The sequence below is a fragment of the Heptranchias perlo genome, chromosome 9, assembly GCF_035084215.1.
Source record: "Heptranchias perlo isolate sHepPer1 chromosome 9, sHepPer1.hap1, whole genome shotgun sequence".
Classification (NCBI taxonomy): domain Eukaryota; kingdom Metazoa; phylum Chordata; class Chondrichthyes; order Hexanchiformes; family Hexanchidae; genus Heptranchias; species Heptranchias perlo.
Genome location: NC_090333.1, coordinates 54,162,679 through 54,177,501, shown reverse-complemented (window position 1 = coordinate 54,177,501; position 14,823 = coordinate 54,162,679). Strand labels below are relative to the sequence as shown.

Sequence of the window (14,823 nt, the reverse complement as noted above, 5' to 3'; positions counted from 1 at the left end):
GTATCAACTTAATTAGTTGAAGCTGATCTTGCCTGCAAGTATATTCCCTTTAATCATCAAACATCATGACACTGCTTAAATATGTTTGCTTTTGTTTGTATGATATTAATTTCGGAGCTTTTTAATGTGTCTGGGTTTTGTTTGCAAATCACAACCTTCACAGTGAACTTACTCTTCTGCACGTTCTCTAATCATGATGATGCACATGCAATGAATGGACCGCATAGAGCGTAAATTTTTGCTAGGCTAGGCTTCCACTAGATGGAAGGAGAATGAGGTCTGCAACTGTGCTATATTCCAACAGTGTCGAGCTGAGTTTGTTAAACACAGTGCAATGATCTGTCTGATGGAAACATTTTGTGCACTGTGAATTTTAATTCTATGGCTATATATAAAATAAATATAGATAAATTTAAGCAGATCAAAGGCTTGTACTTGCCTGATCTTATTGAAGACTAGAATATGCAAATATGGAGTTAGGTCTGCTGTATGTGTCTTCATATTGCATGGGCCATGTGTGTATTTGGGTTTGGATTATTCTAGAGTTAGGATTGCTAGATGCTACCATCATATTTTGAAGATGTATTTTTGTCCAGTTTGTCTTATCTGTCAGCCAACACCATGTATATGAGGATCCAATTTTGCCTGAGGCATCAAGATAACTATGTTTAAATATTTGAACCTGTATATTGCTTGGTAATTGCCCTTAATTAAGTTTTTTTTTGTATTGTGGAATTTGTCATGGGTTCCATCCTAAAAAATCTTCACAAAATGACTTGAATTTAGGGTTGATATAGTTTAATTTAAAGAGTGGAAATTTTGAACTGTGAGGAGGGTATTGATGATAAATAAGAGCCTAGAAAATTGAATCATTTATAGGCTACTTTATTAAATTTCATTTATATAGTGCCTTTAATATAAGGACTGTCCTAAGGTGCTTTACAGATAAACTTAACGAAAATGGGCACTGAGCCATGAAGGGAGAGATTAAGGAAGGGAGGAAGGGTTGTCAAAAGCTTGTTCAGAGATGGGTTTTGAGAAGATTTTTAAATGAGAAGGAGGTGGAGGTCGAGGGAGGGAATTCCAGAGTATAAGACCCAGGTGAAGAAGGGAAGAGGGACACTGAACAGGCCAGAGTCAGAGGAATAGATTGTTTTAGTGGGGATGGGATGGGATGTGGGGCTGGAGAAGACTGCAGCGATAGGTTGGGGTGAGGCCAGGCAAAACTTTAAAGATGAACCAAAGACTTTGTTACGTTTGAGGGATGGGGAGCCGTTGTAGGTCAGTGAGGGTTGGGGTGATGGCTGAGCATGACGTATTGGATTGGATGCATGTGGCAGAATTTTAAACAAGTTGGTATTTACAGAGGGTGGAAAAAAGAAAGCCAACATTGGAGTAGTCAGATCTGGAGATGATTGAAGCATGTTTGGGGGTTTCAGCAATGAGCGGGCTAAGGTAAGATTGGAGGTGGAAGTAAATGGTCTTTGTGATGGAAAATTATGAAACTGCATTTGGTTGAACGGGACATTGAGGTTGTAAACTATCTGGTTGAGCTTGAGATAACGGCGAAGAACGGGGATGAGATCGGTGGCAAAGGAGCAGAGTTTATGGCAGGTGCTATAGACAGTGGTGTGGGGGAGGGAAGAACGTTGTTGGAGACGCATTGGCTACATTTGGATAAGTTGTAATAAAATTATGGGTGGGCAATCTCTCAAAGTTGGACAACAGAGGAGAATAGTGCGGTCAACTACAGAGAGGACAAGGAGGGATAAATACCACAGTCCCAGAGGATGTATTTTGTGACTTTGATTAGGCAGTTTGATGCTGTGAAAAGGCTGGTAGTTGCATTGGAACAGGGAGTTACAGGAAAAGTGGACACAGAGCAGAGAATCAATGAAACACGTGAATAATTAAATGGGAAAAGTTGCTTATGAGGGAAAAGGAGAAATGGTAATATCTAGCCCATATTGGCTAGACATATAATTTCTTTAGCTTACAAAATAAGTTGCAGAAAGTGTTCTTGAAGAACCAACACAAAAACGGATTTTGTTAGATAGTGTCTTTCACGTCCTCAGGACATCCCAAAGTGCTTCACAGTCAATTAATTGCTTTTGAAATATAGTTATTGTTATAATGTACACAGACACAGCAGCCAATTTATGTACAAGGTCCCACGAACAGTAATGAAATCGATGGCGCTGGAATCTTTTACGTACACCTGAGCGGGCAGATGAAATCTTGGTTTAACGTTTCATCCAATGGACTGCACTTCTGATGGTGCAGCACTCCTTCAGTACTGCACTGAAGTGTCATGCTAGATTATGTGCTCAAGCGGTGCTTGAATCCACGACTTTCGGACTCAGCAGCAAGAGTGCTACTACTGAGCTAAGGCTGACACTGAGAAAAATTGATTGATGGCATGAGGGACAAAGGAATTTCTCTTCCTTTGGAGTTTAAGGGTTAAATTGAATAGAAATATATCATGAGTCAGAAAAAATGTTTAATGCTGCTGTTTACACCTAATTTGAGCAATTCTTGTATACTGAAAGCTCCAGTTTCCTCAAATTCAGAGCGCCATTATGTAGACAGGCATATTTGCGGTATGTTGAGTTGCATGCGTACATATGCAGTGCTGTTCTGTAATTGTAAGAATGCATAGCTCTCTGTCGAGTATAACCTGGCTGGTGTGTTTTCCTCCAGTTATGACATGGCAGAAAATAGATTGCGGATAGAGCCACTGGCTTATAAATGAATGAATGTAAAATTCCATTTATTGCACGATTTTTACTTGCGTTTGGGAGATCGCATTTTATAATTCCGTTGGGGTCTAGTTTAGGGGAAGCTATATAAGCAAATGAGGGAGAAAGGAATGGAAAGATATGGTTAGATGAAGAGGGGTGGGAGGAGGCTTGTGTAGAGCATAAACATTGGCATAGACCAGTTGAACTGAATGGCCTGTTTCTGTGCTATAAATTCTATGTAACTATATAATTGGGGTATTGATTTATGGTGACTGAGTTTTGAGGATCAAGTTCCATAATACTGTCCATTTTTCTGTAAAAATCACATCAGTGGCCTAATTATGGGGCATTATGTCGATTTTCACGGACTAGAATTGATGCAAAGCTACTCTGCTGCTGAAATGAAACTGCCCCTTTCCTGGGATTTTTCATGGCAAATTTAGATTTGAGGTGTTTAAATACAAATTGAAAATCCTAATTTAGCCATGACACAAGAATTTATATTTACATAGTGCCTTTCTCAACCTTAAGATGTTCCAAATGCTTTACAATCCAATGATGTACTATTGAAGTGTAGGCACTGTTGTAATGTAGAGAAACACACGGCATAGTCCCACAAACATCACTGAGTTAAATGACTAGATCTTTTTTAGTGATATTGATTGACTCTTAAATATTGGCCAGGACACTGGGAGAACTCCTCTGCTCTTCAGATAGTATCCTGGGATCTTTTGCATTCACGTGAGAGGTTTAAAGTGTTATCCAAAAAATGGCACCTCTGACAGTGTAGTACTCACTCAGTACTGCACTGAAGTGTCAGCCTAGATTATGTGCTCAAATCCAGGAGTGGGGTTTAAACCCATGACCTTCTGATTCAGAGGTGAAAATGCTACCACTGAGCCAAGGCGGACACTTGTAGTTGGTATTGCACGTTATAAAGAAACTCATAACTTCTGAAATTTTGGTCAGAATCTTCAAAGTAATGTCAGGAAAACATACCTGTTTTTTGGTCCATATTTTTAGGGTGGCAATAATACGGGGATTGTACGAGTGCTAGAATTCATGCAGTTCCTGTATTCAAATGTCCAGACAGGAATAGGGAAATTGTTGATGATATAAGTCAATATTGGTAGTGGGGAAGATTGTGAGCCACGTGTTACGGAATACGGTAGGAGTGTATTTAAAGAATTTAAGGAAATAGGCTATATCTTAGGTATCTACAAGATTCTTTTAGGATGTAATGGATTAGCTGAGGGATATCAATTGGTTTAGTATTTTGAATTTTCAGGAAGTATTTGAAGTTTTTCATCTGAGGATTTTAAAAAAAGTATGCAGGTGTTAGAAATTAACAGCATTAAATTGCAAGATTGGAAACTGGCAATTGATACAGAACTGTTGATAAAGGACATGATTCTTCGGGGGAGGGACCTCTTTAACTTGTGGAATTCTAGAGGTGCTTGTTCTGAGTCCTCAGTTTGCATTATCCATATTTTTTCTGGGGAAAGCTAGTGCTGTTATTGCCATCAAGCTCTGTGATTAGGTGATGGCATAGAAGGGTTGGCAGCGTTGAGGTATCTACAAATTAAGTAGATGGGTTGAGGAGTGGCTTGTTGCATTTTATTTAGAAAAATATTGATGTAGAAGACTTGAAATGTGTCCAACGTGGTTCACTCTCTATTGGCAACGGTAGTGATGGGGAGAAGTGGGGAGCGAAATGAACCTTGGTTTGATCAATGAATGTTCGTGCATTTTGATCAAGTTTGGAACAGGTTATTTTAACCTCTTATGAGACCATTTAATTTTGCATGCTTACCTTCAAAAGGACTTTGTGTTGGAGAAGGTTCAAAGAATAGCAAAGATGATTCAGGAATTCAAAATAAAACATTCAATATAAAACAAACAGGCTGACTTTTTTCCTTGGAGAAAAGAAATTTGAGAGAGAAACTGATCCAGGAGTTAAAAATACTGGAAAGTATGGCTAATGTGGATGTAAACAGGGTAATCACTAGAATTAAAGGACACGAGTACAGAATTGGTGAACCTCAAATGAGACTGAAGAATGACATTTTTGTTTTAGCAAAAAAAAAGAGCAGTTAAAATTGGGCAGCTCGGAGGCTTCTGCTGGGGGTCCGGGCAACGGAGCACTCCTGCTCCTCCTGCAAGGAAACCTGTTTAATAAATAAATAAATAAATAATGTGCACTTACCTGGGCCTCATCTGGCCTTCGATTCTGATCCTGATAGCTTTGTCCTGGCGGGAAAGCCACCACTACTCCCCCACTCAGGTCTTGGGTAAAAATAGCAGTCTGAGCCTGATCTGGGCAGGTGTCCTTTCTGCCTGCAGGAGAGAAATGGGTAAGTTCCTTGCTCAATTTCAGTTGACTGCCCCCCACCCTCCCGGCCCATTTCCCCCGGGCGGCAGAGTTAAAATCGACTCCAAAGTGTCAGCTCCATTCATGGATTGATTGCATTGATAGCTTTTACTCCAGGGCAGAGAACAAAACATACTTTGCAAGGAGGTGAATTGCCCCTTCAGAGAAACATGGGCTACTTTGTTTAATATTATGGAATGTTTTTGATATTGTACTTGCCATTGAAAGCACTTCAGTATAATAAATGGGGCACCAGTTTTTAACTGAACTTTCACCCGATAGTCGACAACGTTATCAATTTGAATCACACGAGAGTATTGGCACAACATCATGATGTTTTGGCATAAGTACATTTTTTATTGCATTGATACCAATGTGCTACATAAGCCTAGTGACAGCACTGCAACTGGAAAGCAATAGCTATGAAGTTAGCAGTACTAAGTACATACAGTAGATTCAACGTACAGCAATGATGTATAGATAAAGCTTCTTGCTGTCATGGTCAGATTCATAAAACAAAAGTAAGGCAATGATGTTGAATTTGTAGAAGATATTGGCTAAGCTACAGTGAAGTATTGCATGCAGTTCTGGGCACCCTATTATAGGAAATGTTTGTTAATAAGAACATAAGAAATAGGAGCAGGAGTAGGCCAATCGGCCCTTCGAGCCTGCTCTGCCATTTATTAAGATCATGGCTGATCTGATCCTAACCTCAAATCTAAATTCATGTCCAATTTCCTGCCCGCTCCCCGTAACAGCTCTTTTACTCTCTTTATTTAATTTTTAAGTTTTTGGAGTCCTTCACCTCTCCCGTAGGTGACCCTTCATTCCCTATCCTAGAAAATGTTTTCACGTGCCTAGATTAATTTGTAGCATGCCTAGGGATCAAATCCTCTTCACTTTAATTGAGCTTGCTAGTTTTCACACGTTACTTTCTTGGCTTTGGAAGGTGAATAACACTACCTTAACTTTTGACTTAAGCTTTAACTGCCAAAGGTATTTACGTAGAATTACATAGAATTTTACAGCACAGAAACTGGCCAATCGACCCAACAGGTCTTTGCCGGTGTTTATGCTCCACACGAGCCTCCTCCCACCTTACTTCATCTCACCCTATTAACATATCCTTCTATTCCTTTCTTCCTCCTATGCTTATCTAGTTTCCCCTTAAATGCATCTGAGTTTATTATACAATAAACAAATATGTGAACAGTGGAAATGACACACCATAGATTTATAGTAGTTATTAAACGTAACTATCTCAAGTAAGTATAACGTGATTAATAATTGCAACTGCTGTGCTAAACTATGTATTCTTACTTAACAGCCATTTCCTTTTTTCACTGTCTTTATTACATGGATTATACTAAGGATGCCAGAAAACCACAACAGCTATTTGCCCCCATGGTATATGCATTCTGGGCAAACCCATCACCAACCAAAGGTTAGCACTGTGCAAGTTGTTGTGTGTAGTTGTTTGTATTTTGCACCATTACTGACTAACTGACAGAATGTCAGTGAGTTCAAAGGACATTCCACTTCAGTGGTACTACTTTTGTTTGTTTCAAAAAGGAAGCGTTGGACCTTTTTTGATAGGATGTTAGTTGGAGCACAGAGACCACATTTATTAAACATTGCAATTTGAACGTATTCCTCAAGAGGAATTGAGATTAGGAAGGTCAAGTTGAAGTGCAGATATGGCACACTACTGCACAGGATAATGGTCAAATGAAGAAGGATTAATTGCCCACAAAAGTAGGATACTCCTCATTCTTCAAAAGTACAAGCTCTATGCTCTTCCCCCATCCCCCCACTCAGCCATTGTACCTAATCTGGCAACAGTTTGTTGGAACCAATGCTTTTACTTGTCAATGTTTTATGATTTGATTTATAATTAATTATACCTACCTCCTTGGATAAAAGAACTAAAGGGGCTAGCACAAGGATACGGGATATAACATAAGAAGACAGAAAATTACACAAACTAATCTCATTGTTTGAAGTGGATATTGTGCCTGTGACCTTTTTCCCAATATAACTGGGTATTCTTATTCTGTGTTTTATGGGGGATAATATGACTTGAAGTATAGTGTTCCAGAGTAGGTAATATATCTATTCCTTGCATGCATAATAATTGAACACTTGCATTTATATAGCAACTTCTATGTCTAAATGTCTCAAAACATTTCACTTTTTTTTGAAGTGCAGTGACCACTGTTTTGGGATACATAAGTAATCATGGAAGGTGGCATTCTAAAAGTTGTACATGGAGCTGGGTGGGTTCACTGCCATGGCAACTTCCTTATTAAACTTCTGGAAGTTCTTTTAAAGTGATCTTACATGAACTGTTTTTTGGTGCTTCACACTTTCCTGGATTCTAATATACATGAGTCAAAATATCAGGAATGTACTCTGAATATGATGCTTCTTGATGAAATGGAACATAGCAACAGGAGTTGGCCATTCAGCCCCTCGAGTCTGTTTCACCATTCTGTTCAGCCGTAGCTGATCTGTGCCTCAACTCTATTTACCTGCCTTTGCTCTGCATCTCTCGGTACCCTAACCTAACAAAAATCTCTCGAACTCAGTCTTGAAAATTTCAATTGACTCACCATCCACAGCATTTTGATGGACCGAGTTCCAGATTTCCACTACGCTTTGTGTGGAAAAAGTGCTTCCTACTAATTTGCTAGATTCAGATTTTTTTTAATTGATGTTTAAACTGGTACCCAAAGACTCAATTCCTTTAAGGTGCCTTGTCTTGTAGTACCACCTGTTGAACAATTGCTCAAGCAAATGTATTCTACAGCATGAATCCCAGGCGAGTACTGTATTTAGCATGCATTGAAATATTCTGAGTAGGTCTGTAAGAATGTTTGAACACTTCTGGGCCCAGAACCTGACGGTGCCAAAATGCACAAGTCCTCTGGCATCTTGCAGGTGATTTTGGCCTACATTATATTGCAGTGCCATGTTTCTGCCAGTAGAGATTCTTGGGGAATTTTTGGAATAGAGCTCTGTCTTGTGGTGAAGCACTAATATTGCAGCAGTACAAATATTACAGCTCCATAGGTCTTGTGGTTTTTAATGATAGATCCATTTCTTCCGATAATTTGGACTTGTCCATCTAAAGTTTAAATGATGGAATTTCCTCCCTAAAATCTCCGCCTCTCACTCCTTTTAAGACACTCCTTAAAACCTACCTCTTTGACCAAGCTTTTGGTCACCTGTCCTGATATCTCGTTATGTGGCTCGGTGTCAAATTTTGTTTGATAACGCTCCTGTGAAGCACCTTGGGATGTTTTACTATGTTAAAGGCGCTATATAAATGCAAGTTGTTGCTGTTGTTGATGATAAATTGCACCAAAAATATGAGTGCTATTCACTCTCTTCTATAGTATTTTATTGTAAATGCTCTTCAGAGATCAGTTTATAGTTTTTTGATTTCACAAATTGTAAGCCTGGGAACAGCTAACACAATGGTTACTAAAGTCCAGTACTGAACATTGCTTTTACGTGCTACGGTAAATAAATTTGGGATGACTGATCTGAGTTTTTTTTTGTTCCATAGATTTATTGTGCTTTAATTTTTGACTGATTCTTTTATGCCACACAGTTTTTAAAAAAATGCACAGTACATTACACTGAATCCTTTGTGATCTATAGCTCTGTAGTAAAGTACTAAGGTGAAAGCTGAACAGGTGTACTACAACAATGCATGTCTGCTTTTATTGGTTAGGATTGAAAATGAAGGGGGTGGTTCCAGATTGACAAGTAAAGTATTGCATTCCAGCAGTAGCACTGATTATGGGCTGTACCAGAGCAATTGTTGAAACAGGCAAGTTACATGTGGTAAAAATGATCATCCAGTGCCACCAAAGTAGTCATGATGTGGAGAAGCCGGTGATGGACTGGGGTGGACAAGTGTAAGGAATCTTACAACACCAGGTTATAGTCCAACAGTTTTATTTGAAAATCACAAGCTTTCGGAGCTTTCTTCCTTCATCAGGTGTGTGAAGGTTTCCATAAAAGCACCGCATATATAGTCACAGAACAGTGCCTGGTGATTACAGATAATCTTTCCAACTGCCTGTTATCACACCTCTGCATGGATGGTGTTCAGACAGGGGAACATTACACCCAAGACCACTGAATACGCAAGCGGTCAGATTGTCTTTGTAATCTGACCGCTTGCGTATTCAGTGGTCTTGGGTGTAATGTTCCCCTGTCTGAACACCATCCATGCAGAGGTGTGATAACAGGCAGTTGGAAAGGTTATCTGTAATCACCAGGCATTGTTCTGTGACTATATATGCGGTGCTTTTATGGAAACCTTCACACTCCTGACGAAGGAGGAAAGCTCCGAAAGCTTGTGATTTTCAAATAAAACTGTTGGACTATAACCTGGTGTTGTAAGATTCCTTACATTTCACCAGAATAGTGGTATTGTTCGAGAAAACCCGATACTGTATTATTTCCACACAACATTCTGTACATCTAAACAATACAGAACATGATGAGAGCCAAGCATGGAATATGTATGATTCATATTGAGTTCAGATTGCTAAAAAGAGAAGTGTAATCTAATTGTAATCTGATGTTTCTGGACATTGCATTTCTCACAGCTTTGAATTTAGTTCAGAACTAGTATAAATTGCAGCTTCTAGTTAATGAGGTAAATTTTTATTCCCTACTGCCATCAGCATTTATATTGTATGATATGCCGGTTGATTCCAGTTCCACGGATGTTCCTGTTTCGGTGCCTTGACGATGAGTATTGGCAGACTAATCGACCGTATGGGGCATTGCAGTCAACCCTGATCCTGATGTGCACACGTGCAGCAGGGGTCACTGGATAGTGATTTATTTCCCCCCCCACTTCCTACTATCAGCTCAGCTAAAATTGACTAATTCAACCCTGACTAGGATTGAATTTTGTACCTAGCTGGTCTGCATGGGTCAGTTGAATGCATCTGTGTTGGAGCCAGAAGTTCCTGGCTCTCTGTACGAGGTAACTGGGTCTGTGTAGGAGCTGTCTATGAGGAGAGATTGTGTAGAATGGGCCTATATACTCTGGAGTTTGGAAGAATGAGAGGTGATCTCATTGAAACGTAGAAGATTCTGAGAGGGCTTAACAAGGTAGATGCTGAGAAGCTGTTTCCCCTGGCTGGAGTGTCTATAACTACGGTGCATAGTCTCAGGATAAGGGGTCGGCCATTTAGGACTGAGATGAGGTGAAATTTCTTCCCTCAGAGGGTCTTGAATCTTTGGAATTCTCTACCCCAGAGGGCTGTGGATGCTCAGCCATTGAGTATTACAGGAAGCAGAGAGTAGTGGTGAACGGTTGTTTTTCGGACTGGAGGGAGGTGTACAGTGTTGTTCCCCAGGGATCGGTATAGGACCACTGCTTTTCTTGATATATGTATATATTAATGACGTGGACTTGGGTGTACAGGGCACAATTTCCAAATTTGCAGATGACACAAAACTTGGAAGTGTGGTGAACAGTGAGGAGGACAGTGATGGACTTCAAGAGGATATAGACAGGCTGGTGAAATGGGTGGACACATGGCAGATGAAATTTAATGCAGAAAAATGCGAAGTTATACATTTTGGTAGAAAGAATAAGGAGACACAATATAAACTAGAGGGCACAATTCTAAAAGGGGTACAGGAGCAGAGAGATCTAGGGATATATATGCACAAATCATTGAAGGTGGCAGGGCAGGTTGAGAAAGCGGTTTTAAAAAAAAGCATTCGGGATCCTGGGTTTTATAAATGGAGGCATAGAGTACAAAAGCAAGGAAGTCATGATGAACCTTTATAAAACACTGGTTCGACCACAACTGGAGTATTGTGTCTAGTTCTGGGCACTGCACTTTAGGAAAGATGTGAAGGCCTTAGAGAGGGTGCAGAAAAGATTTACGAGAATGATTCCAGGGATGAGGGACTTTAGTTACATGGATAGACAGGAGAAGCTGGGGTTGTTCTGCTTGGAACAGAGAAGATTGAGAGGAGATTTGATAGAGGTATTCAAAATCATGAAGGGTCCAGACAGAGTGGATAGAGAGAAACTGTTCCCAGGGTCAAGAACCAGAGGACATAGATTTAAGGTGATTGGCAAAAGAACCAAAGGTGACATGAGGAAAAACTTTTTTACGCACCGAGTGGTTATGATCTGGAGTGCACTGCGGGGGTGGGAATGGTGGAGGTAGATTCAATCGTGGGTTTCAAAAGGTCACTGGATAAGTACTTGAAAGGAAAAAGTTTGCTGGGTTGCGGGGATAGGGCGGGGGAGTGGGATTAGTTGGATTGTTCGCATAGAGCTGGCATGGACTCCTTCCGTGCTGTAACCTTTCTGTGATTCTATTCAAGACTGAGATTGAAAGATTTTTGGACTCTAAGGGAGTCAAGGGATATGGGGATCGGGTGGGAAAGTGGAGTTGAGGTCGAAGATCAGCCATGGTCTTATTGAATGGTGGAGCAGGCTCGAGGGATCGTATGGCCCACTCCTCCTATTCCTTATGTTCTTATGTTACTCGTATCCACTGATCAATTAGGGAGGTTGTATACTGTTGTTCTGAAACAAAAATGTGTACTCAAAAACAAATAGATTAGGAATCTACTGGTTGGTGGGGGGGGGGGGGGGAGAAATCAATTATGATCCCTCCCTTTTGATAGCTATTCAGTGATTTGAGTTATAAGTTTGTATTGTGTGGATATCAGGTGAAGACAGGATCAGGCTTGCAGTCAGGTAACTAGCTGATGTTTATTGTCAAAGCTCACACTTGAATAACAGCCACTTGTGCAAGGTACTAGGGAGTGACAAACATGCTTGCGAAAACACTCCATGAAGGTGTCCAAATCTTCAGGAGGAGAGGGAATAATATTGGTTGGGAGAAGAAATAATTGATGGAAATTTGGATTAATCTCTGTGGGCTGTCTTTATATGTTAGCAAAGATATGAATGACTTAAAACTGTATTCCATGGCATCTTCATGAAGTATTCCACAACAAAAATGTGTTTAAATTGAACCATGTGATAGTTGTATGTTGTGAACTGCTTCTAGTTATGCTGGTGTGAGCCAGTTGATAGTGCAGAAATTTATGCCATGTTCACATTGTGGAATTGTTTCCAATAGAAGCAGTATCCATAATGTGCGAGAAAAACACTTGTGCTCTGAATCTACCCTGTTTACATTGTGGGTGTATTCTGAGTAAAGTAAATTTAAAGCAACAACCTGTGGATCTTCCCAGCTATTTTGATGGGGAGGTTAGGACAGGCCAGCAATGTATAAACAGCATTACTGGCCTATATGGATAGGCTGCATTATCAGTCAAGAAACAAGTATAAGGAATCTTACAACACCAGGTTATAGTCCAACTGTTTTATTTGAAAATCACAAGCTTTCGAAAGCTTGTGATTTTCAAATAAAACAGTTGGACTATAACCTGGTGTTGTAAGATTCCTTACATTTGTCAACCCCAGTCCATCACCGGCATCTCCACATCAAGTAAGCAGCCCAGGCATCCAGAGCCGCTTTGACTCCAGACAGAGTAATATGTCCTGGTGAAATGGTTGGGCTGCGTGCCCTTGGAGGCAATTTTGCGGTCTTGTTTATTCTGTGGAAGTTGTTCACTTGATGTTGGGTCTTCTGTAGTATAGTTGGAATTTAGATGTAAGCTGGAGGCAAAGCAAATGCAAATTCATTAGCTGTTGGGAATCGTTATGTCACAAAGCTAAGTACAGATGAGAGAGGCTATTCAGCTCAAGTAATTCATGCCTCCACAGAAACCCATGGCTCTCCCCATCACACCATTGAATAATTGAATTGAATAGTTCCATACTTCTCTACCCAGGAACGCATTCCAGGAATTAATCACTCTTTGCATCAATGTGCTTCATCATGTCAACCCTGAACTTGCCATACATATATTCTCCACTTGCTCCATAATGTGGTTTAAATTAAAATAGTGCTATGGATTCACAACAACTTGCCTTGATATAATGCCTTTAATGTAGAAAATGTCCTAAGGTACTTTGCAGAAACATTTTCAGACACATGGATGCCAACCTAAAGAAGGATATATTAGGAGGGATGACCAAAAGCTTGGTCAAAGAGCTGGGTTCTAAGAAGTCTTGGAGGAGAAGGAGGCGGGGATCAACAGTGTTTAGAGAAGGAATTCTAGACCATGCGGATGAGATGGCTGAAGGCATGGCTGTCAATGGTGAGTCAAAGGGAGGGGCGATGCACAAGAAGTCAGATTCGGAGGAACGGAGAGTTTGGACAGGGTTGTACACCTGGAGGAGGTTACAGATATAGATAGGGGCAAGCTCATGAAAGGATTTAAACAAAGGATAACATTTTAAATTGGTGGCATTGTGTGACCAAAAGCCAATGTAGGTCAGCAAGGAGAGAGATGATGGGTAAGCAGGACTTTGTGTGGAATAGGATACAGGTAGCAGAGTTTTGGATGAGCTGAAGCTTGCAGAGCATGGAGGACTCGAAGTCGGCCAGGGGAATATTGGAATAGTCTAATCTGGAGGTGACAAAGGCATGGATGAAAATTTCAGTAGCAGATGGGTTGAGGCAGGCGAGGAGGTGGGCAGTGTTCCAGAGGTGGAAGTAGATGGCCGTTGTGATGGAGATACGTGCTCAGAAGCTCATCTCTGGGTCCAGTAGGACGCTGAGGATGCGAGCAGTTTGCTTCAACCTGAGACGGTGACAGAGAGGGAAATGGAATCAGTGGTGATGGTCCAGAGATTGTGGCACGGCCGAAAACAATGGCTTTGGTCTTCCCACTGTTTAACTGTACGAAATTGTGGCTCATCCAAGACTGGATGTTAGACAGCAATCTGACAGCACAGAGGTACTAGAGGGATTGAGAGAGGCGGTGGAGAGATAGAGCTGGCTGTTGTTAGCATGCATATGGAAGTTGACTGTTTCTTTGGATGATGTCGCCAAGGGGCAGCATATAGGTGAGGAAAAAGAGGGGTCAAGTCACCTTTTCCAATCCCTCTACCTCTATAAAGTCCCCTCTTATTCACCACCTTTCAGTCTTGTATTTTTGTTACCCATCCTCATAACTCGGCCTTCTGACATTAGAGTTTAGTCTTGTGGGTCTTCTCTGCATTACCCTTGGGTTTGGATGTTTTTCGGGCTTGGTGACCCTAAATGCAGCACTTAAGGTTCTGCCTGAGCCAAGTACTGTAGTTTCAGCATGATGGCCTCAGACTTGTTCTCCAACAATATAGTTCAGTATTCTGTTAGTTTAATTGAAGAGTGCTGGCTGGGGCAATGAACTGGATGGGTTACAGGTAACTTCAGAACACCTATCACAGCCTGGGTCAATGCCTTCAAGAAGTAAGGGGAAAAGTCTTGTTTTGGATACGTTCTTTCAGTACGTAGGCATGCACATTGTTACAAAAAGAAGTTCTTTATTCCTGGCAATTGGATCAGTTCATTATAACTGGTAAATACATTAACTAGCTAAAAAGGGATTTGATACAACAAACAAAACTAGAGAGAAATAAATAGTTGGTGTTGGAGTGATATTGTATCATGCGGCTGACTTCACAATTCAAAAACAATGAATTCCTAGGCGTTGTGTAAGCTTGCTTTGGTGTAGAAGTTACACAGAAACAGGTCATTTGGCCCTACCAGTCTATGTCGGTGTTTGGCCTCCACATGAGTAAATAGTTCTAATCAC

At 40.6% G+C, this 14,823-nt stretch overlaps 1 protein-coding gene across 4 annotated transcripts in view; it reads left to right on the top strand.

Annotated features, from left to right (window-relative positions):
- smg7 (SMG7 nonsense mediated mRNA decay factor) overlaps nt 1-14,823 on the top strand; it is a 138,871-nt gene that overhangs the window by 22,866 nt on the left and 101,182 nt on the right. Inside the window, exon 2 of one of the 4 annotated variants that reach the window (XM_067990466.1) lies at nt 6,484-6,556. The exons of the other annotated variants lie outside the window; for them this stretch is intronic. The gene's annotated coding sequence lies outside the window, so the exon portion shown is untranslated. The remainder of the gene's footprint in view (nt 1-6,483; nt 6,557-14,823) is intronic. 4 annotated transcript variants of the gene reach the window in all.